Below are 15,652 nucleotides of genomic sequence, written 5' to 3'. Positions count from 1 at the left end.
GCAAAATGATCTCCACTATCCCGGCACAAACCTGCTCTGCGGGAGTGGCGAGAGACTAGAGAAGTCCTTCCCTAAATTATTGTTCCCCATCTTATTGTGCACCATATATATATATATATATATATATATATATATATATATATATATATATATATATATATATATATATATATATATATATATATATATGTACTACACTACAATTGACTGATATTCCCTTAACGTCTCATGCAGGCTACTTCTACTGATAGCTACCAATTTTATTTGAAACTGTAATAATACATGATAAATTATTTGTTGATTATATTTTGTATTAATAATCTGAATCTGAATATTTAAAGTAACTAAATCTGTCAGATAAATGTAGTGGAGTAAAAAGTTCCATATCACACTGAGTTGAAGGGGAGTATAAATATTAGATTGCTAGATATAGAAATGCTCAGGTAAAATACAAGTACCTCAAAATTGTACTTAAGTACAGTACTTAAGTAAATCTACTTAGTTACTGTCCCCCACTGGCAACTCCACATTGCAACCTGTAACAACAAAAGGCTACTGTTTCATAATCAAAGAATACAATTATTTATCAGAGCACTTTTAAGAACGTAGTACTATCAGGGCGTTAAATATGTTTTGAATTCATGAATGGTTCCCAGTCAAAAGCTGTTGCAGCATGTTGTGTGTACTCACAACAAACAGCACTGTCCATGGTTCAGAAACAACAACTTGTCACGGCTATACAAGCTGCAATAATATTGTAAGTTAGCGCCGCTAACTGAAAATATGGTACTTTTGAAGTTCTGTTGTGCTCTGTGTGCCTCAGGCTAGCAGGAGTTTTGTACTTCTGTTTTGTATTTGTGCTTGCAGTGTTGTATAACACTAAATATATAGTAGTGTGCGTTTCAATTTTGTAACTTTAGCATAGAATCTCATTTTATTAGCTATCTCTGTAACTATTTGTTATGGATTATTGCATCAAAATTCATTAGCAGCTGCTATAAACAATCAAGCCCCCCTAGCTCCAGTTGCTGTGCATTATTGTTTGCGGTTTCTCCTTCCATAGACTTGCTGTTATGAACATAAAACGTTGTCCTCAGGGGCCGTTAAGGTACTGGCCAGATTTGCATACATTTTGCCTGTGGGTATTCATAATCATGTTTCATGATGATTTTGGGGACTCTGACCTTTCCTTTGACACTAAAAAAAAACAATGTTAAAGGTCCCCCTCACCAACATTTTAATCTATAACAAGGTATCTAAGAAACAAATGTGCAAATGAAAGAGGACAATGAATATCCACAGCAGTAAATCTTAACTGTCAGGCCAAACTTTTCACTTCTCCATTAAATATTAAAAATTCAGTGAGTTGATTGCCATTAAATGTATTTTCCCCATCTTATTCTTTATCGTTTCTGTCCGACATATACAGTATACACAAAAGAGTCTACAGCCATGTTAAAGTGGCAATAGAGAACATGTTTGCTTTAATTTATCAATATGAAGTATATGTTGATTGCGCAAAGTAATGGCTGTAGATTAAGGACACCATCGGCATTTAAATTGGTTCCCTTTGAACCTCACTTTATAATGCAATGCAGCTTGCCAACGGGTCATGTTTCCTTTTCACAATAATAGCCCCAGACATATACACAACATGCCAGACCAGGAAAGCATATCAAATCAAATCAAATGTATTTATATAGCCCAATATCCCAAATTACAGTGTGCTTTACAGACTGTACAGCATACAACACCCTATGTCCTTAAACCCTCGCATCGCACAAGGAAAAACGTCCTAAAAGAAACTCCACAATTAAAGGGTAGAAACATGGAAGAAACCTCAGGGAGAGACTGAGGAGGGATCCCTCTCCCAGGATGGACAGACGTGCAATAGATGTCGTGTGTACAGGATAAACATCATAGTACAAATACAACATTTGACAGAAATGATGTGATCAAAAAATTGAAAGTATGGATGAAATACAGGCTTCCCGGTGTCCGGCAGGATCAGGGCAGCAGGCGCAGCCACGATTCATGATCCAGACATAAACTTTAACAATGGCAACCTGCCACATGAGACACACAGAAACTCCGGGGATGATGCCCCGGATTCTGAGTTAGTAACATACATTTATATAAATGCATACAGATAGAGAGGGAGAAGAAGAGAGGGAGGGGAGGAGAGAGGAAGCCTGAGCCAGCCCTAACTATAAGCTTTATCAAAAAGGAAAGTCTTTAGCCTGCTCTGAAATGTGGAGAGGGTATCTGCCTCCCGAACACAAACTGGAAGCTGGTTCCACTGGAGAGGAGCTTGATAGCTGAAGGCTCTGGCTCCCATTTTACTCTTAGATACTCTAGGAACTACAAGTAACCCTGCAGTCTAGTTGGTTTATAAGGTACTATGAGATCTTGATATATGATATATGAGATATGCTGGAGCCTGACCATTAATTGATTTGTAAGTCAGGAGGATTTTGAATTCTATTCTGTATTTTACCGGGAGCCAGTGCAGAGCAGCTAATACAGGAGTAATATGATCCCGTTTCCTTGTTCTTATCAATACACGTGCCAGCTGCATTTTGGATCAACTGAAGAGTCTTAAGCGACTTTTTGTGACAACCTGGTAATGAGTTGCAGTAATCCAGCCTTGAAGTAACAAATGCATGGACTAGTTTTTCTGCATCATTTTGAGACAGGATGTGTCTTATTTTTGCAATGTTACGTAGATGAAAGAAGACAGATTCTGATCAAAGATAATGCCAAGATTCCTTATGGTGGTGCTGGATGCCAAGTTAATACCATCCAGATTTACTATGTCATTGGAAAATGCGTTTCGGAGGCGTTTGGGGCCAAGTATAATAACTTCAGTTTTGTCTGTGTTTAACATCAAAAAGTTGCTAGACATCCAAGTTTTTATGTCCTTAAGGCATGCTTGGAGTTTAGTTAATTGATTGTTTCCATCTGGCCTGATTGATAAATATAATTGGGTATCATCCGCATAACAATGAAAGTTTATAGAGTGGTTCCTTATAATATTGCCCAAAGGAAGCAAATATAAGGTGAATAGAATAGGTCGAAGTACAGAACCTTGCGGGACTCCAAGACTGACTTTGGCTGTCATGGAGGATTTATCACAAAGAGGCAACTCAAAAAAATAGCTTGTAACAAAAAAAAACCTTACAGTGGCTATCCTCAAATCGTGGAACAACCAAGGTAATGTTAATTGTGAAAACTCGACAAAAGGGCCCCGTTGACGGAGGAGGCAAAGAAGGCGAATAATGAGAGTGATAAAAACATTCTTTCTACTAAGCTAGATCAGTAAGTAACAAAATCAGCTTCTCATTAATACTACCAGGTATTTTACTCTGAGATTTATCTAGTTCTCACAGTTGTTTCTTGCTTTGGACTAACTTTGGATGCTAGCAGTAGCCATGTTGCTAACAATTTAAACTAGTAGATTTGATATGATATATAGTTGATATGAAAATCAACAAACAGAAACATTTAATTACAACTCATTTGCGCAGCTTGCGTGTGAATGTAAATGACGGTAAATGTAAAAAGTATTTCTTGCTGTTTCTCCTACTTTCTCTGAATCAATTGTATCCATAATAAACAAGTTAATGGGAGAAATAACATTCATGAAAATAAAACTCTTTATAATAAATGAAGAAAGTTGTTTAAGGTCCTTGTTTAATGTAAACATTATTCTGATGTAGCTGTGCATATGCTCCAAGTATTGTGTTTGCTCTTGTTGACAAAACCCTCAGCAGATCGACGCTGTCAGAAATACAAGTGATTCTGAGATGTCTATCTCAGCAAAGTTTACCCTGTTCCCACCAAAATACCAATACCTTACTTTGCACTGCCACCTGTTTAACAGGAAAATACCAAACTGTCGAAGCGCTGATTATGCTGGTTTTTACGCCCCCACAAAATAAAGCCATACATCTCACTAACAGACAGATTGTCATGCATTTTTCTGTATATTACTTCCATAGTGTGTTTTTATGATTGTTATGTCTTTATTTCCATTCAGCTAAAGAGTTTATATTGTTCTATGCACAAGAACAGAGGTGAAATGCATTTGAGATTCTCTGCTTCATATAATTTATCGTTGTATTTGACCACACAGTGATGTTAAAAGCAGCCTGCCTTGTGCATTCAATTGAAACCTCATTGTAATTCATAACTCACCTACTGTAACTTCAACCTGTGAAGAAGGTGTCTCCTCTGCTTATCACTTCATTTGCTTTATTCCTCTGTGTAATTTGTCCTCTCGGCCAGGTCCAAATCAACATCCCTCGCCCACCACACACACACACTCACACACACACTCACACACACTCACACACACACTCACACACACACACACACACACACACACACACACACACACACACACACACACACACACACTCACACACACACACACACACACTCTCACACACACACATCACACATGCGCTGTATGCATGAGTGGTGTCCACTGAACTCCGGCTACGCCGCAAGAGAGCTCTGCTTTAGAGAATAGTGAGAGAATGATTCACTCTCATTTTCTTTCTCTTTCTCTCTCCCTTGCACACACAAACACACACACACACACAAACACACACACACACACACACACACACACACACACACACACACACACACACACACACGCACACACACACACATGTCCCTGAGACCACACTAAAGGGCACGACTTGTAAAATACAATGCATCAGTTTGAGTTTTATTTATGTGAATTTCTCATGTTTGACTTGTCATCCCTGATATTTTTTTATCCAACATAAACCACTTCCCCTGTGAATATTCTGTGGATGACATTTCCACGGGCAAAGACAAAGTAATATGAACCAAACTGCAAAGAAAACCACTAGATCCATGAAGGGAACATATTTTATGCAGAATTCCTGAACAAACAAATGCAGCAGCTAATATGTTTAGTAATTAGTGGTAAAATTGGACATGAATGGATCTAATTCTGTTTGGAAAAAACTTAATGAGAAAGTTTTATTACATTATATTTACATGTTTTTATGCTGGCAATGTTTTATGCTCATAATCATTATAGTTTATGCACATTTGTTTCTAATTCATAACTTTAATTTCCATAAGTCACCATAAAATGGTCTGTCTGGGGTTAGTTGCAAACAGTATTAAAACTGTAAAAAAACGAGCAAGCACATGGCAACGATGGCAAAAAAAACTCCCCTTGTGGACCATAAATGTCCGTACAAAATGTTGATGTAATCCATCCAATAATTGTCTGGACCAAAGTGGTGGACCAATCAACAGACCCCCAATGCCCTCACTAGAGCCACTAGCATAGCTAAAAACACATGCAGCACAAAAGCACAGGAAAACAAAAATAATTTATCAAACGTAACTTTGCCTGTACACCGTGATCTTGGCCTTGCCACCACAGCTCACAATACCAGTCGTGTGTAATGGCCCTTAGAGCCTTATGCTGGTTTAAAACCAAACGTGCAAGCGTGAATAGGATGCACGAAATAGTGTGCAGAATGGAGAGTAGCACAGAATCCTACAAAGCAACTACAAATGTGAATAATCACAATATTGATTTTGTTAGCTGGTAAACATGCAGAGAATCATGCATAGTCTGTGGCGCCTTGTCTTGTGCAGTTTCCCCAAAAATGAGCTGCTCATTGGAAATAATAATCTTACTCTGTGCCAAACTTGGGCTTTTGCATCGGAATGCAATAATCTTTTTTCTGGGGGCTCCTAGAAGAAGTAATGGAGTCATTAAAACATTTTACACAATTCAAAGTCTGTCTATTACTGCCATCAGGTGAGCAAAATTGTTATTTTAACCTTTAACCTTTTCTGGGGTGATCTAAACTAAGCCTCTGGATCTTAATACCGAACACCGTGTTAAGATAGCCAGTCGTTGTACAGTAGTAGTTATTCTAAGTACAATAATAATGTGATCAAGCTAATATAAAAGTGTGTCTATTTCCAGGTGTAAAATACCCAGTGGTGTGTATTATTTACAGTCCTACCTAATGCTGAGTCCTAACATTTCTCTGTCGCGCAGACACAAAGCGCTTTGCACTGGGAGTGCAGGGTATGTGTGCACTTTAAAGGAGCCTTGGTGCAACAGAGTCTAACTGAGAAGCACTTCTGGCTCTCAACTGAAACAATAAAAGAGCTTCTTGGTATCTCCTGCGGCCATTTGTTTTTGTCAGACGGCAGCTCAAAACCCTGCTAATGTGCTTCCAGGATGCTGCTACCAGCTTTCCCCTGAAGGCAGATATCCATCCTAATTATTCACATTTTGAAGTGAGCTCCATGGTGAAGACCTTCTCCCACGGTGCATCCAGTGTCGCAGACGTCTTAATAACTCACCTCCCTGAAAGCTTCAGCCAATCCGCCACACAGTCCCAACAACTCTTATATTGCCAGTACAGTACTGTCTATTCATGGCTGTGTGTGTGTGTGTGTGTGCATACACGCGTGCATGACAAATTGAATAAATATTGAACAACATCGTACGTATTTGAGTTCAAGAATGTATATGCAAGAGTGACTGGGTAAGTGTGTGTATGAGTGTGTCTGGCTACATGTATGATGGGTTGTGCAATCCATAATTAATTCTGGGCCTCTTACATACATTCTACTCCCTGCTGCCCCATCTTGCACATGATTGTTGTCAGCAGCATTCCTGTTCGGGCAAGGTCATTTACCTGGTAATATACAAACACATTCAAAATACTGCAGCGTGATAATGGATCAGTTATCACAGCTGAGCTATGAAGACTATAAAGACTATAATGCTGAACATCAATGTTTTAAACTTTGAGGTGTGCAATGAATTTGAGATTTTATTACTTTATACACATATCTGCCTTTGCTTAATCTGCTTAAACCTTAACTGAGCTGCTTCCTCTCTCTTGCTCTCATCTTATTCTTCCTCATCATTTTGAAAGAATAAGACATTACTACACTGGAAGAAATACATTACATACATCCCCTGCACTGCTAACATTGAACATCAGCTGATGTTAACTGAGGCAGCTCAGTTAATGCTGACTGAAGTTGAGTCTAACAAGACAAGCTAACAACTAAATGTCCCCCAATTACGTTTGTTAGCATTTTCAGGCTAAAGGCCAATTCATACTTTCTGTGTCCACGAGGATCCGCTACAGTCCGCTACAGTCCTCGTCGACTCAATGACCACTGTACGCTTAGGAAGCACGCAGTCTACGCATGCTCCTGTTTTGTTTCACACTCTAGTCTAGTTAGTGGCATATGTACCTCTAGTTGGTTTACCAAGAAGAAGAAGAAGAAGAAGAAGAAGAAGAAGAAGAAGAAGAAGAAGAAGAAGAAGAAGAAGAAGAAGAAGAAGAAGAAGAAGAAGAAGAAGAAGAAGTAGAAGAAGAAGAAGAAGATGAATAATTGATTGTTTGAAGAGAGGTTGTGTAAGGAGATTAGCATTATGAATGGATCTGCATGCACATCCACATGACCGCAGCAGTCTGCAGACGTACAACACAGAAAGTATGTATGAGCCCTAAAGGTTTAACTGTATTACACACATTGGTGGCACTGCTTTGTGCTTGCATCCACAATACTGACGTTAGCTCTCAGCCAGTTAGCTTAGATTGCTTAGAGCACGGGTGTCAAACATGCGACCCGGGGGCCAAAACCGGCCCGCCAAAGGTCCAGTGCGCGGGATGACTTTGCAAAGTGTAAAAACGAGTTGATCATAAAGTAAACTACTGTTCCAGATAGCTGTGACAAAATGTTTTGTGCCTTTGTAGATACACTGTGATCTATAAGTTGTGCACATGTGTAAATGATAAACTGAGGCATAATATTGTTGAAATTGCACCTTCTTTTCTTTCAGGTTGTTCATAATGTTTAGCAAAAAAGATAGTTAATTAAATAAAAAAAAAATTAGAATGTACTTTCTTGCACTAAAACGAAGGGAAACATTTGGAGTTGTTGTTATTTACAGGTTATTATGCTGTGATTTTACTGGTCCGGCCCACTTGAGATCAAATTGTGCTGCATGTGGCCCCTGAACTAAAATGAGTTTGACAGCCCTGGCTTAGAGCTTTACAGGAGGTATGTCATAGTTTAAAAACACGCCAGTCCAAATTCAAACTTTCATACCAAATGTTAATGTTGATGTTTAAGCAGATATGATTAAATAACTAACAATCTATTGTGAATCAAGTTGCTTGGTCAACAGGAAACTATTTTAATGCAGGTTGGCTCTGTTAATTCTCTCTGACTCTGGACTCCCAGTAATTTGTTGGGAGCTTGTTCAAAAGAATGGGCTCTGAATTATTCACTTTTTCTCTCTGAAGAGGGATTTATTTTCCACTCATGGCTTTTAGTTTCCAAATTGAATTCTCTGTGGGCGCACTTGATTCGACTGAAGGATATTTTAAAAATATTGACAAATCTATTTTAGATAGAACGTGATATGACAATCGGTTCAGTAAAATAAAAATAAAAGCAATGCAATAGGATTCAGCGTGCCAGAGCTTTGTGAGAAAGAGAAATGCAGTCAAACTCTTGGTGCTCAGTCCTCATCAAAGACTCACAGGATGATAAAGGCATCCTTAATTTAGCTCAGCCTAACATGACAGACATTTCAGTCTTCCAAAATGGAAGATCAATTATCAAAACATCATATACTGCGTACTGAAAACTAAACTATGCCTTAAATTGCAGGGATTTGATTGTGGACGAGTGACTGCTGAAGGTTTGTAGATCAGAAAGATGTTTTTAAAATCCAGGTGCAGTTGATGTACTGGGTAAACTGAAATACAGCGTGCAGTGTCAAAACATCGTCTTTTTAAGACAAATAATTTATTTTCATTGTTATCAAATATCTCTTAAAAAGCATGATGTAATTCAAAGTGTTAACATCTGCCAAATGTAGTGAGTTGTCTGTTTGTGCATGGTGGATTAAAATAACTTTCAGCAACACCAGTTCAGAGCAAGGCTATGCTGGACTGAGTGCTTGCACAGGACCAATCTAAACATCAAACCTTATGCAGCAAAAGCTGAAAAAGCAAAAGTCCTTCAACCCTTAACTCACAACAGGTATTTCTGTCCAGCCTACATGGACATCTCACCCTTGTGCAAGCTGCTTCCTTTCTCACTTTGGGCCAAAACAGTTCCTCAAAGACTTCCGTCCCTGTCAGCAAGAGTGTCCTGTACTGCTGCTGAAACACAACCATTACAGCTGCAGCACGGCTCCACGTCGACCAGCTTCATTAACTTTGCCATCGGCAAAGTCAAGCTGCTAGGTCCTGCTGCAATCTGCTCCTTACTGAGGACTGAAGAAGCCTGCAGAATGGTGACCCCTCATGCTGATCATGAGGGGTCACCACAAGGGGTCACCATGACAATTGATGGTGCAGACACCCACCTGGCGTTCCACTCTGCTAAACCCTGCTTCTTAAAGCTGCCTCTCTATGACAGGATCGATTCTCACAGACAACGTAAAGAAGACAACCTTTTAGATTTCAGTGGTTTGATGTATTTATACTAACACTGGTATCAGTATGGTCAAGTGTGGGAAATCTTTCCCACCCCTGAAATGACTTGTTAGCTGCATCAATACATTTTTGGCCACTAAAAGGCAGACAAACTCCAAAACAAGCCAACAGTCATACAGTCTTGACATCCCTTTACAAAGATGTTATGGCTAACATTTTAGCAAATGACTTTTATGCGCATCCAGCAGACACAGAGTATTATTAGCAACCATTTGGAGTTTTTAAGTCCACTCTTCTCTCTCCTTTTAGCTTTGCTTTGGTCTCCACCAACGCTCCACTATTTTCACTGTGTCTGTCTGCTGTTTGGTTCTGGGCAGTATAGTGCGTTTATCAAAGCTATTTAACGCAAACAGCCGTCTGCTGCTGCTGATAACAAGGTTGATGAGAGCAGTGGGAATGAACAAAAACAGTAATAAAAAGCAATGATCTAAAATAAGCCAACAGCTCCGTAGGGCTGAGAGGAACAGCAGAGTTGGTGATGTTGGAAAGTGGTTTGAGCAGGGCTGGTTTTTATAAAATATTAAAGATAATTATTTATATAAATAAAAATGTTTATATTCATTAAATGATTAATAGTGATTGATAATAATGTTACACCAAACTATGTAGGTGCAGTAGCTCAAAATTAATTATAATGGCTATCAGAAGGAATTAGTCACTATAAAAAATCATTATTAATTATATTAATTTGTATGATTTAATTTTCATTAAATCACCTCACTGGATGCAATGCCTTGTATCTGAGTGAAGCAATACTAACATCCCTTAGCTGTGCATTAAGAACAGAGTTCTGTGTCTGCTCTGTGCAAGCCACACATGACATGAAGGAAAATGAGCTGCAGTAGAGCTGCTGTCCTCCTCCAGTGGAGAGAGAGGAGAGGAGAAGAGAGTTTCCTCTTTATCATGGGAAGTTTTCGCAACTAAATGTGAAAAGGTGATATCAGGTTGTAGGGAGTGATGGAGGGTTTTCACACCCGTGGAGGATCCTGGGAAATTGAGTCCCATAGCTCATCTGCCTTGATGGTGCGTCCCCAACATTACTCTTTTGGTCTAGTTTCCTGCCACAGTCCTTAAGAGCAACTCAAGGACTATTCAGTTCAAGGCTGGATTACTGCAACTCATTGTTATCAGGTTGTCACAAAAAGTCGCTTAAGACTCTTCAGTTGATCCAAAATGCAGCGGCACGTGTATTGACAAGAACTAGGAAACGGGATCATATTACTCCTGTATTAGCTGCTCTGCACTGGCTCCCAGTAAAATACAGAATAGAATTCAAAATCCTTCTCCTGACTTACAAAGCAATTAATGGTCAGGCTCCAGCATATCTTAAAGATCTCATAGTATAGTTTATATAAATGTATGTTACTAACTCAGCATCATCCCCGGAGTTTCTGTCTCTCATGTAACAGGTTGTCACTGATAAAGTTTACGTCAGGATCATGAATCGTGACAGCGCCTGCTGACCTGGTCCTGCTGGACATCAGGAAGCCTTTTGACATTTTCCTGGACTCATCCAAACTTTCTCTTTTTCAACACAACATAATTTCTGTCAAATGTTGTATTTGTACTATGTTGTTTATCCTGTACACACGACATCTATTGCACGTCTGTCCGTCCTGGGAGAGGGATCCCTCCTCAGTTGCTCTCCCTGAGGTTTCTTCCATTTTTCCCACTTTAATTGTGGGGTTTCTTTTAGGAAGTTTTTCCTTGTGCGATGCGAGGGTCTAAGGACAGAGGGTGTTGTATGCTGTACAGTCTGTAAAGCACACTGTAATTTGTGATATTGGGCTATATAAATACATTTGATTTGATTTGATTTTATAAGGTCAATATTTTCTAAGTTACTGTTTTGCACTAGTGATCTCACTGACAAGCTACTAGATCAGGGGTAGCCAACGCGGTGCCCGCAGAGACTACGTGAGTCGCCCGCAGAGCATGTTCTAAAAATAGCACTAGTCACCATGAAGCTCCGTCTAAAATGTGTATTTAATTGTTTTGCAGTTTTATTTTTTTTATCAATAACACTTGAATTATTATTTATTTTAAAATTACAATATTGAATATAGAATTTAAAAAACAAAAATGTTTTATGTATATATGAACTCTGACCCTGTAAGCTAAATCTCCATTTCCCTTTTCTCTGAGACAAGCTAGATACGATGCGGCGCTAGGTGCGTTTTTTACGCTAAACACGGCAGAAAAGCAAAAGAAAATGAACTATTTTCACAATGATTGAGAGGAAGAATTATGTTTTACAACAGTGAAAGAAATAAGTGGTAGACGATGGATGGATGGATGAACAGTGAAAGAAAAGTGTGTATGTCTCATTTGCGGGGCGACGGCAAAGCGGTACATTGTGGAAACACTTCTGTACGTGTCACAGAAGCTACCATGCTAACTACCAATGCTAACTAACTAACTAACTAACTAACTACCCAGCTGCAGCACTGCGGGCAGAACAAGCCGTGAGGTAAAGCAGTTTTGGGCAGCAGCATCTCTTTTCACGAGGCCGGTGAACAAGTCACAGAAAGCAACGGAAGCTTCATTTAGAGCTGCACATTTTAAATAAAAGAAAGAAAATAAAGAAAGCCTTTTTGGACAGAGAGGTCTTGAAAGGTGCAGTGATGGTTAATAATAACACTGTTCTAAGACGAGAATAAATGTTCTGATGTCATCTCCACTCTCTCTGATGTTACAAAGTTAGTGTTTGTACAAACAGGATATGATGTTAATGATTTCCTATAAAATGTTACAGAAGTGATACTTTGTACTAAAATATAACTGCTGTGATTTTAAACAAAATGCTACAAACTTACCCTTTGAGCAGCTTACCAGAAAGTAAGACACATGCTCAGTTTTAGTGACACAGCAAAAATCAAACATGCTTTTATGTCATCACGTCTTGACTACTGTAAATCTCTTTTTACCTGTTTTACTCACGCTCTTTCTCACAACTGCAATTTACACCGAACTCAGCAGCCTGATTATAAACTAAATCTCGGAGATTCTGCCATATATCACTCCAATGTTTGCCTCACTTCACTTGCTGCACATTACATTTAGAGTACATTTAATTGTTTTAATTACCTATGTCTGGCTCCAGATTTGATCTCAGCCAGGATCCTGACATCAGTTTATAAACTGAACCCCTCAGCTCTGGAACAGCCTTCCCCTCACTCACTTTTACAAGATGGTCTTCACTTCACAATGTTTTCTTTACCATTATTGCATCCCTTTATATTTCCTCTATATATTACTATTTTATGGTGTTTTATTTGAACTTTATTGTAATGACATTTATATTGTACTTGTTTTAGTAACATAATTTTAGCATTTATATTTGCACTTACATATATTTTTCACTTAAATCCAAGAGTTTGTATTTGTATTACCATTGTATGTGTATGGACTCGATCTGCTGCTTGATATATGTGCTATCATGTTGCTAATCTTGTTCTGATTTTTAACATTTTTGTGGAAATCTTTAAATCTGGGAAGTACTTTCTGCTTAAGTTTGAAGTGCTATATTTATAAAATTGCCAGAATACAAGAGTATGGGTCTTACAACTTTTATTGTGCGAACGCCTATCTTGACGCAGTCGGTGGACATGACATGTGCGCTCAGTGTCCTTATGCGGTCTTTTGTCACCCCCCTTTGGCCAGTGGTGAGGGTGATCTTTTGAGGCATGAGATCTGCGTGACGCATTTGTGTTTGAGCTGGCAGGCTCAGCTGTTTTGCCCTTTGCTTTGGAAATGACAAATGTTTCCTAAACAATCTTATCTCATACAAAGAGAGGTTACCCTGACACGTCCCGACTACAGCATGAGTCCGTACACATGGGTGAAGGTTCTGCAAGAATAGGGACTTGTAGAGCCTGGTGTGTTTTTGCCTGAGAAGTATGCATACCTCAATTTGTTGTTGTACTCTCGGGGATGCTCACTGCTGGAATGTTTGATTTGGAGGGCTGCAACCGTTGCTATGGTCTCGTCTGCAGTAGAAGAGAATTCTTCCATTAGTGCCCGACGGAGCTCTTTGTAGTTATTTGTACACCTGGGAGGCTGTGTCTGCATCAACTTATGGACAGTTTAACTTATTTATTCTTATAATATTTCTCCCGCTCCGACACAGGAGCTGTCTATCGTTGTATGAAACGGAGTTTCGCAGTGTGGTTGGCTATGGTGTTGAGTTGGCACACCTTATAGTGTAGCCTGAGCATTACACTTACCAAAAGCTGTGGTGACTTACACTACAGTAGCTTCCTTTGGAAGATGGCTAGCTGAGCCACGGTCTAGTGTCTCCAGTGGGCATAACAGATTGGGGCCACAAAGGTCAACGCAGAGTTTACCAAAGTAACTTTGCTCTCCAAAATGACAACATTAAGTAATGAAGTAGTGATGCAGGAAGTAAGGACCTTTGTCAAAGGATTGTTTCTTAAAGTTGACACAAGCTGGAAAATGTGTCAGTAACGGCTAGGTACAGAACTTATCGTTTAACGCTTTTGTTTTTGCTCCCATTTTTCATGAGCTGAAATCAAAGATGTAAGACTTTTTCTATGTACATAAAAAGGCCTATTTCTCTCAAATATTGTTCACACATTTGTTTAAATCTGTGTTAGTGAGCACTTCTCCTTTGCTGAGATAATCCATCCACCTCACAGGTGTGGCATATCAAGATGCTGATTAGACAGCATGATTACTGCACAGGTGTGACTGGTCACAATAAAAGGCCACTCTAACATGTGTAGTTTTATCACAGCACAATGCCACAGATGCTGCAAGTTTTGAGGGAGCGTGCAATTGACATGCTGACTGCAGGAATGTCTACCAGAGCTTTTACCGGCAAATTCAATGTTAATTTCTCTACCATAAGCCGTCTCCAAAGGCGTTTCAGAGAACTTGGCAGTACATCCAACCAGCCTCACAACCGCAGACCACGTGTAACCACAGCAGCCCAGGACTTCCACATCCGGCATCTTCACCTTTAAGATTGTCTGAGACCAGCCACCCGGACAGCTGATGCAACAATCCGTTTGCATAACCAAAGAATTTCTGTCAGGGAAGCTCTTCTGCGTGCTCGTCGTCCTCATCGGGGTCTTGACCTGACTGCAGTTCGTCGTAGTAACCGACTTGAGTGGGCAAATGCTCACCTTCGATGGCGTCTGGCACTTTGGAGGGGTGTTCTCTTCACGGATGAATCCCAGTTTTCACTGTACAGGGCAGATGGCAGACAGTGTGTATGTGGGTGAGCGATTTGCTGATGTCAACGTTGCGGATCGAGTAGCCCATGGTGGCGGTGGGATAATAGGATGGGCAGGCATATGTTATGGACAACGACCACAGGTGCATTTTATTGATTGCATTTTGAACGCACAGAGATATCGTGAAGAGATTCTGAGGCCCATTGCTGTGCCATTCATCCATCACCATCACCTCATGTTGCAGCATGATGATGTTGCAAGGATCTGTAGACAAATCCTGGAAGCTGAAAACATCCCAGTTCTTGCATGGCCTGCATACTCACCGGACATGTCACCACTGAGCATGTTTGGGATGCTCTGGATCGGCGTATACGACAGCGTGTTCCAGTTCCTGCCAATATCCAGCAACTTCACAGCCATTGAAGAGGAGTGGACCAACATCCCACAGGCCACAACCAACAACCTGATCAACTCTATGTGAAGGAGATGTGTTGCACTGCGTGAGGCAAATGGTGGTCACACCAGATACTAGCTGTGTCTCAATTCAGGGGCTGCAGCCTTCGGAGGATGCGGTTTTTAGAGGCTGGGTCCTCCGTAGGCCGCGAAGGCTGAACCGAGCGGTCTACAAAATGAGACGGTCTGGTCTACGGGGGATTTCCTGGTACGTCACCAGCTGTTCACGCCCCTAGCTTTTTCCGCTCCCATCGCCTAGCAACTCTCAGAAGTTATCAAACGCAGTTGCTTACTTTAGCACAGAATGGAGCCAGAGATAATACTTTTCTTTTTTTCTTTTCAATCTTGATTGAAGATATGCTTTATCACTTTATCAGCGCATAATGTATTTTAGACGGTAGAGGGGCATCTCATACACACTCAGGAGACCCCCCCCAGATGATGCATCAGGAGACA

Source organism: Cottoperca gobio, chromosome 16, assembly GCF_900634415.1.
Source record: "Cottoperca gobio chromosome 16, fCotGob3.1, whole genome shotgun sequence".
Classification (NCBI taxonomy): Eukaryota; Metazoa; Chordata; class Actinopteri; order Perciformes; family Bovichtidae; genus Cottoperca; species Cottoperca gobio.
The sequence above is the reverse complement of the archived record's forward strand: the minus strand, read 5'-3'. Positions refer to the sequence as shown.